The 6,882-nt window shown below is 44.5% G+C and overlaps 1 pseudogene; it reads right to left on the reverse strand.

The window, feature by feature from the left end:
• Window positions 1-4,717: 4,717 nt before the first annotated feature.
• LOC148430221 (uncharacterized) lies at window positions 4,718-6,461 on the reverse strand (annotated as a pseudogene).
• Between the last annotated feature and the right edge of the window lie 421 nt (window positions 6,462-6,882).

Below are 6,882 nucleotides of genomic sequence, written 5' to 3' on the forward strand. Positions count from 1 at the left end.
AACCTGACCCAATTCAAAGCTACACACTAAAAGCAAGTCTTGGCCCTCAAAAAGAGGTCTGAACAAGTGAGGATCGGCCTAAATGTCCTCACTTCTCCAAAATGTCCTCCGTCCTCATCATGGCGGGAGAAAACCCAAAACGGTTCTCTCAAGTTGAGCCGTCCAGGAACACACACACATACACACACACTCGCAACAGCACACATTTCCCAGAAACCGTTAAATAGGATGACCATTCTGTGAAAACAGAATGTCTTAAGTACACATTATCTTGATGCCGGCTGTGAAGAAAAGTGTGCTGGTAACTGAATAGAATTTACTGGTCCTGTCAAGACAGTACCAGGCGAGATTGTTGACATTTCCCAGGCACTTACTGTCATTTGCACTTTGCACAGGAAGTAGTCACACAACAATGTGAGGCTGAAAATCACATGCTTTTAATACTTTCTTCTCTACTATTATTTATGAAGCATGTCACCTGTTGTACGCAACTTTAAGTAAGAACAACAAAATTAAAATTAATGGCACATTTAATTGTGCTTTGGGCAAATTGTATTTGTATAAAGAATAAATACTGTAGTGAAGCAACCTTTGTGTGATAAAAAGGAACATGCCTGGTTACAATAATTATATATTAACAAAGGTGATTTTTAAAATGAAACAATCAATAAAATAGCTGCATAAAAATGTGTTTTCACATAGATTGAGTGTGCATCATCCAAAATTGAAGTAGACACACACAATAGCAAACTACAGAAGGCCTTAGAAAATTGTCTTTTAACCCTTGTGAAGTACAGTAATTTGACCATTTTTGTTCCATTTTCTTCCACATTGTTCTCACAGTGTGATAGGGTAAGTGGTTGTACCATTTTTAACCGACACAGTGTTATCATGTGGGTGAAATTTCAGCTCTCTTTGATGTGAATTACCTTTGATGCAAAGATAAAATTATTGGACAAAATACAGTACTGCACAACAATGCATTGAGCTCAGATAAATGTCAACAATATTTCATTGTATGTTTGTGTAAAATAACAGGATGCCGTAAATCAAAATGAAAGAAAAATACAGAGGTGTCTGTGCAAATGTGACTAAAAGAAAGGTGTTTCACCAAATTTTGTGTTGTGTCATAACAAGGGGATTGTTTCAAGAAACACAGGCATTTAAACTTTACAAATGATTGTAAATCCCAAACCACCTGACAGAGGTGCCATTGTGTGATGCAAGTGTAATGTGTAGAGTATCTTTTACACTTGCACCGACAAAACCTTGTTGTTTTAAGAAAGATGGTAAACTATTCCAATCCTGGGTGATCGCAACAAGCTGGTTTTCCTGTGGAGGCAGCAAGGAAAACAGTCCTTTTAGATAGGATAAGGAAGTGTGGGTGCATGTGCAAGAGATAATTGGGAAGGATTAAGACTACATCCTTAATTTTGCTAGACTTAAAACACTGGGTTTGAAATCAAAACAGTAAAAACAACTCACTATCAACAGCTTTTATCTGTAGGTGTACAGTAGTCATCAGACAAATCACTCATTACCAACAAGAATAAGAAGGCTGGACCAAAGCGTAGAGCTCCAGCTTCCTATTTTCATTCCTAGCGCAAGCCCAGCACAAATTAATGATAAACTGTGCGCATGAGTGGTCTTTTTCCTTTTGGTATTTTGTTAGACATTTCACAGCTAGAAGTGAATGTAATAGGAGGTTTGTGCCTTTGTGCATAGCTGTGTAACAGAATTGAACATTAGATAGCACTTTAAAACAGACATTGCTCCGTACAAATTTCTATAAAGTCATCTTGCAATAGCAAACACAATAAATACAAGTTAATAACTTCTAACCAAACCAATGAACATTAACAATACAATACCAAATAAATACAAGTAAAAGTTGAGTAAAAATAGAAAATAAAAACAAAACAAACAAAAAAAACAGAACAATGGTGAGGCTCATACATACAGTATTGAGTTGAAAGTCAAAAAATTAAAATATGTTTTAAGATGAGCTTTTGCCTCAGTCAAACACAACAAAAGTACGTTACACTGCCTGTGCTACGATTAAGATCTGAATAGTGTTAAAATGAATAACTTTTTGGAATCAAATTTGCAAAGGTGGGCACTTTGTCAACACTGACGGACTGTACACATTATCTTGATGCTTGCCGACGAATGACGGGAATGCTAAAAAAAATGCCCCTTTTTGCTTACTGGAATATAATTCAACTGACTAGCATGTTTATCTGCTATTATGCTGCATCTTTATAATGCAAACTGCAGTCAGTTATAAATGGGAATCAACATCCATCATTTTACTATCATGTAAAGCAGTGGTCCCCAACCACAAGTCCACGGCTCGGTACCGGTCAACTGATACCAGGCTGCTTGGGCCCCACCCAAAATAATGTTTTGGAACTGATATAATTTACCAGTTAATTCATTTGTGCTTTGTTTGGCTTGATCTTTGTTTTTTGGCGCCACCACTTGCCGCTCTTAATATTATACTTTGTAGTGAGAAGGATGGTGTTGTTTTGAGGACAGTCAGTCGTTGTTTTGTCTCTGTGAAATCTGGCCCATGACTGTCTGTAAGTTGTACTTTCATTGTAAGAATGTTGATTTATGAAAATATGCCCAAAATTAGTTTGTTTGTTGATCCAACAACTTGTGACTGTGGATAACATGCTAGCTAATATTAGTTCTTATCGTCATCATGTAGCGCTGCCCTGTATGCGTTTAGCTCATTCGCAGATATTTCCCTTGAAATTAATAGCTTTTGTAATTCAGTTTTATGATTGACAATGTAATTTGCCTACATTTTTGTACATTCTGAGTCGCCTCTCCACTCGCCGGTCCATAGTAAAAATCTCACGCGTCAACCGGTGACAAAAAGGTTGGAGACCACTCATGTAAAGCATGATAATGCCATCCAGTGGACATAATTGCTAACTGCTCTCTCGTCCCACCTCCATTCCCTCAGATATGGGTTAATAAACATAATGGTGTATTATAGCTTAGGGTAAAGCACTTAGCTGGCTTTTCGTGTTACTCTTACATTAATGTGTTATGTTTCAATTGCAATGTAACTGTAGAACTACAGTCATGGTGTCAACTTTAAATGTAATACAAAAAACAGAAATTAATTACCGTGTTTTCCACACTATAAGGCGCACCCAAACCCCTTTTTTTTTTTTTTTAAAGCTGACGGTGCACCTTATAATCCGGTGCGCCTTATATATGGATCATATCATGTGCTGACTGCATAAACTATAGTTTATGCCTAAAAAAATACAATTCGAACCGACCTGGCCCAAGGGTATTAAAGCCTGACTCGGCCCAGCCCGATAAATTAACTTGATTTGCAGGCCCAACCCGATTTTTTTTTTTTTTTTTTTTTTTTGAGGACTCAGATGTGTGGCACCACACTCATGTTTGTCATTTAAATGATCCTGACTTTCATTTATTCATAAATTCTTGCGTCTCCGTATCGGAATTTGCAGGTAAAAAATATGTAATGATTGCTGAGGGAAAATGAAAAAGACGGCGGCATCGCACGTTCACCTGTGCTTGACTCTTCACTCATACCGTTTCATGTTTGTCGTTTAAATTTTCCAGACTTTCGTTTATTCGTAACTTCTTGCTGCTCCATATCGGAATAGCAGGTCATAAATATGTAATGCATGCCGAGGGAAAATGAAAAAGACAGCGGCACCGCGCGTTCACCTGCGCTTGACCCTTTACTCATACCGTTTCAGGTTTGTCGTTTAAATTTTCCAGACTTTCATTTATTCGTAACTTCTTGCTGCTCCATATCGGAATAGCAAGTCATAAATATATAATGCACGCAGAGGGGAAAATCAAATAGATTGCGGCGCCGCACGTTCATGAGTGCGTAGCTTGATCTAGAGCTATTTTGCGCTCTGTGGCTCCTGTTTAGTGTTTAAATAGCAATTACCAATAACACATTCTGTTTTATCTGATTTATTTTTTATTAACAAATATTCCTTAGTATAATATCCATACAACGCTGATATGGTATGAATAAAAATTTGTTCTATAAATAAACTGGAAATAAACTTTGATGACTTTGCTGATTGTTTTTAATACATTCCCTTCAGTGAAGCACCATCTAGTGGCTGCATAAAGCAACTCTATCTAGTGGATGCATAATGCAACCCCAGCCAGTACTATGGTTTCAACTCTATGTGCGTTTTATAATCCGGTGCGCCTTATATATGACATTTTTTTAGAAACTCAGCCATTCATTGATGGTGTGCCTTGTAATCCGGTGCACCTTATAGTGCGGAAAATACGGTAGTAGCAGTGCAGACAGAAGTAGACTGTTTTGTTTGTGTTGTGGGTTCTTTAATAAACAGACATACTTGAAGAGAATTAACTTTATCTTCCAGTTGACGACATATTATTTACAACCATTCACAACGTGCTTCTTTAGGTAAATGTGCCATCTATTGGACTCCTAGGGAATTACATTATTCAATGACCATTCAAGAGGTCCCCTCCGTGAGCTGTCACCTTATCGTGGTGGAGAGGGGTTTGCGTGTTCCAGTGATCCTAGGAGCTAAGTTGTCGGGGGCTTTATGCCCCTGGTTGGGTCACCAATGGCAAACAGGTCCTAGGTGAGGTTCCAGACTAAATGCGGCTCAAAAGACCCCATATGATGAGAAAAATAAATGGGCTCACGTTTGCTTCACCCGGACGCCGGTCAATGGGGCCCCCCTCTGGAGCCAGGCCTGGAGGTGGAGCTCGTTGGCGAGCGCCTGGTGGCCGGGCCTGCACCCATGGGGCCCGGCCGGGCTCAGCCAACCTGGGTCCCCTCTCACATGGGCTCACCACCTGTGGGAGGGGCCATAGGGGTCGGGTGCAAAGAGAACTGGGCGGCGACCAAAGGCAAGCACCTTGGCGCACCGATCCCCAGCTACAGAAGCTAGCGCTTGGGACATGGAATGTTACCTCTCTGGCGGGGAAGGAGCCTGAGCTGGTGTGCAAGGTCGAGAAGTTCTGACTAAATATAGTCGGACTCGCCTCCACACACAGCTTGGGCTCTGGTACCAGTCCTCTCGGGAGGGGTTGGACTCTCTTCCACTCTGGAATACCCACGGTGAGAGGCGCAGAGCTGGTGTGGACATTCTTGTTGCCCCCCAGCTCAGTGCCTTTACATTGGGGTTTACCCCAGTGGACGAGAGGGTAGCCTCCCCCCGCCTTCGGGTGGGGGGACGGGTCCTGACTGTTGTTTGTGCCTATGGACCAAACAGCAGTTAAGAGTACCCACCCTTTTTGGCGTTCTTGGAGGGTGTGCTGGAGAGCGCTCCCTCTGGGGACGCCCTCGTTCTGCTGGGGGATTTCAATGCTCATGTGGGCAATGACAGTGAGACCTGGAGGGGCGTGATTGGGAGGAACGGCCCCCCCGATCCGAACCCGAGTGGTGCTTTGTTATTGGACTTCGGTGCTTGTTACGGATTGTCCATAATGAACACCATGTTCAAAAGTAGGGGTGTCCATATGTGCACTTGGCACCAGGACACCCTAGGCCGCAGTTCGATGATCGACTTTGTGGTTGTATCATCGGATTTGCGGCCGTATGTTTTGGACATTCATGTGAAGAGAGGGGCGGAGCTGTCAACTGATCACCACCTGGTGGCGGGTTGGCGCCGATGGTGGGGGAGGATGCCGGCCAGACCTGGCAGGCCCAAACGTATCGTGAGGGTCTGCTGGGAACGTCTAGCAGAATCCCCTGTTGGAAGGAGTTTCAACTCCCACCTCCGGCAGAATTTCTCCCACGTCCCGGGGGAGGCGGGGGACATTGAGTCCGCGTGGACCATGTTTCGCGCCTCCATTTTTGATGCGGCTGATCGGAGTTGTGGCCGTAAGGTGGTCGGTGCCTGTCGTGGCGGCAATTCCCGAACCCGCTGGTGGACACCAGCGGCAAGGGATGCAGTCAAGCTGAAGAAGAAGTCCTATCGGGCCTTTCTGGCCTGTGGGACTCCAGAGGCATCTAATTGGTACCGGCTGGCTAAGCGGAGTGCGGCTTCGGTGGTCGCCAAAGCAAAAACACGGGTGTGGGAGGAATTCGGTGAGGCCATGGAAAGCGACTTCCGGATGGATTCAAAGAAATTCTGGTCCACCATCCGGCGTCTCAGAGGGGGGGAGCAGTGCACTATTGACACTATGTACAGTGGAGATGGGGCACTGCTCACTTGAACTCGGGACATTGTGAACCGGTGGGCAGAATACTTCGAAGACCTCCTCAATCCCACTGACACGTCTTCCTCTGAGGAAGCAGAGCCTTCAGGCCCCGATTTGCGCTCTCCCATCTTTGGGGCTGAGGTCACTGAGGTGGTCAAAAAACTCCTTGGTGACAAGGCCCCGGGGGTTGATGAGATCCGCCCAGAGTTCCTGAAGGCTCTGGATGCTGAAGGGTTGTCTTGGCTGACACGCCTCTGCAACATCGCATGGACGTCGGGGACAGTGCCCCTGGAGACTGGGGTGGTGGTACCCCTTTATAAGAAGGCGGGAGGGTGTGTTCCACCTACAGAGAAATCACACTCCTCAGCTTCCCCGGTTAGGTCTATTCAGGGGTGCTGGAGAGGAGGGTCCGTCAGGAAGTCAAGTCTCAGATTCCGGAGGAGCAGTGTGGTTTTCATCCTGGCTGTGGAACAGTGGGCCAGCTCTACACCCTCGGCAGGGTCCTCGAGGGTGCATGGGAGTTTGCCCAACCAGTCTACATGTGATTTATGGACTTGGAGAAGGCATTCGACTGTGTTCCACCCGGGGATCTCTGTGGGGGATGCTTCGGGAGAATGGGGTACCGGACACCCTGATATGGGCTGTTCGGTCCCTGTATGACCGATGTCAGAGCGTGGTCTGCAT

This window comes from Hippichthys cyanospilos, chromosome 1 (assembly GCF_059441005.1).
Source record: "Hippichthys cyanospilos isolate Australia breed blue-spotted pipefish chromosome 1, RoL_Hcya_1.0, whole genome shotgun sequence".
Lineage (NCBI taxonomy): Eukaryota > Metazoa > Chordata > Actinopteri > Syngnathiformes > Syngnathidae > Hippichthys > Hippichthys cyanospilos.